Raw genomic sequence first — 2,708 nt, 5'->3', positions numbered from 1 at the left:
GCCAAAAATAAGATTTTTGGTCAAAGCTTATTTTTAGAAGAACTCGGGTTACTGATAATCAAATAGAAATAAGAATAATTGATGTAAATAATAGCTAGATAAAAAGCAAAGTAAATCAGTATATTCCAATAGTATTTTGTGTCCTTACAAATGTTCATTCCTCACCTTTTATAGCTATTTCTAAGTAATACGTTTCTCTCCTTCCATAATGGAGTTATTATGGACAATTAATGACATTCAATGTAACATTATAATTGACAATCGTAACTGTTTCGGTACAGATTCTATAATGTATTCCATAATTAATGCTCATTAATTACCAATAATACGTATCTATACTCTTTTACTATTTAGGTTCATTCTCCCGATGCTTCTTCAAATTATCAAGAGGTTCGAGCACCCATTCCTCTGGTTTTCTTGGATCTTTGTCTGTGCCTGTTAAAGCTCACGCCTCTTCAACTATTCTTCGCCAACTGTCATTCTTTTGTTGATCCACGTGTCATGACACATCAACACATAATTAACTCAATGTAATAACTTGATTTTCCCCAATACAGGTATCAATGCATATTTAAAAACCGACTAAACCAACCGAACCATACCGTATCCAAGCGATTTTTAGTTTTGTTTTAATAAAATCGCAGTTTCTTAATAAATCTATAACCACACCGATAATTTTGGAAGATTTTTTATTTTATAAAAAGGAAAAATGCATAAGTACCCCCTGACTGCAATAACCCGTATTTAAAAAGAGGGCATAATTGTCTTTTAGCTAGAACTTAATTGAAAAAGATAAAAGAAGAAAATAATATAAATAAATAAATAATAAAAACTAGTTAGGTCAAAGCCCACCAGAAAGAAAGGGGAGTATTTCAGCACACCAAAGATTAGGGTCTTTGGAATTGAGGTCAAAATAACAATTGAAGATTAAGAGAGTTCAAAGAATTGAAGAGAACCAAATGCCGTGAAATTATCCCTGTTTCACGAAGGAGAAAAACGTGCAAAAACTTGACACTGCAGAATTGTAAAGCCATGAACGGTATCAACACTCGGCAACATCTACGAATTCGAATAACTTTCAACTTCTTCGGGTATTATTTAAACTCTTTATTTAAGCCTTCATGACAGATTCTTAAGTTTTCTTATTCAGTTTAATAACTACTTATTAGTCTATCTATAAATCACAAAGAGGGTCAAAAGCACAGGTTTTTAATTTGGTGTAAAATATTATGAGTAAATTTTTTAAATAGGTAGAATTGACAGATTATCGACTGGTTGAATTACCCATCGCATGGTTAAATATGATCAGATGAAGTTAGACTCAAACATGAACCCCGAGGGTTATTCATTCTAAATTAGTTATGATTAGCCTAAAAATAATTAACATGAGATCAATATTATGTAATTATAGATTGATTGGAGGAAGTTGTATGAATTGCTCGAGGTGAAGCATTTGGTATATTGGCACGAGTACTGTGAGTAATAATCTTATCGCAATTTGTGTTTTTCATAACTTGCATGATTTACATATGATTTTTAATATGAATATGTTACCGATTATTTTGAGTTGCATGTGGGAGAAGTCTTTTACTCGATATGATACCGAAATAGTAATTTGAAATGATTATCGTTGTTTTAAATATTCTTGTTGTCACTAGATATGTTTTACCATTACTTGAATTTACTGTTATCAAAAAGAAATTACATGATTTGATAAGAACCCAAATGCCCTATATTGTTTTAAAATATTTTTCTATGAGTATATACGGATTACAGAGACAAGTATAAATAGGATTAGACTTTGAAGGATCTCGTAGCTAATGGCAGGTTCATTAGACCTGGCGCATCTTGTAATTTATATTACCGTTATAGCCCTCGCTAATGGAAAGGTAGAACTAGCATACCGTTATCGATTTCCCTCAAATAGGGACTATCGTTATATTTGGCTTCTTGCGAAGAAGTCCACACTCCACAGTTATACCGATTACATGATCCATTTATTGAAACCTCCCAAGCATGAATATTGATATTACACAGTATTTACCGAGATTATTACCGAATTGTCAATTGAATTATATTAAACATGATGAGACTGATTATTGCTTATTGTTTCTGAAAGGGCATTCTCATGATATTTTCTATTTAATATGTATACTAGCATGTTTTCTGACTTGTCCCCAATTGTGGTTAAGTGTTATTATTCACTGAGCTAGAAACTCATTCCCTGCTATTTTTTTTCCAGAAACAGCAGTTGACACAGGCAAGGATTTCATTAATTAGAGAGCACATGTTGATATTTCTTGGTGAGCCTCGCACTTGTTCGCGTGGGCGGAGATTTTATTTATTATTTTGGTCTTTTTAGGAACTCTTAGAGTCGCTCCATAGTCATTCTTTTAGTATCATGAATATTCTTTTATTATTATAGACTTATATTGAATATCGCTCTTTATTATCAAAGTTGGAGATAAATTAGTATTCTTAGTTGTTAGTGGGTGGACTATTAATAGTAGATATTTGTTTTGGTTAATTGGTAAAGAGATTGTCATTTCGATTGACATTAGGATGTTTGGTTGTTGATTTCAGACTGAGAAATTTTTGGATTGTCCAAAAACATGGAAAACTCTGTCCGATATTCTATAAAATACCGATAAGGCTTACTTGGGGGCACTTGCTCCTAAGCGTCGGTCATGATCTTAAATTGGGTCGTG

At 32.2% G+C, this 2,708-nt stretch overlaps 1 long non-coding RNA gene across 1 annotated transcript; it reads left to right on the top strand.

Moving 5' to 3' along the window:
* Window positions 1-870: 870 nt before the first annotated feature.
* LOC142174858 (uncharacterized) lies at window positions 871-2,487 on the top strand. Its single transcript, XR_012703949.1, has 3 exons — window positions 871-1,091; window positions 1,412-1,475; window positions 2,243-2,487. It is a non-coding gene; the product is annotated as an uncharacterized LOC142174858 (long non-coding RNA).
* Window positions 2,488-2,708: the final 221 nt, after the last annotated feature.

The sequence above is a fragment of the Nicotiana tabacum genome, chromosome 20 (genome assembly GCF_000715075.1).
Source record: "Nicotiana tabacum cultivar K326 chromosome 20, ASM71507v2, whole genome shotgun sequence".
Taxonomy (NCBI): domain Eukaryota; kingdom Viridiplantae; phylum Streptophyta; class Magnoliopsida; order Solanales; family Solanaceae; genus Nicotiana; species Nicotiana tabacum.
The sequence above is the reverse complement of the archived record's forward strand: the minus strand, read 5'-3'. Positions and strand labels throughout refer to the sequence as shown.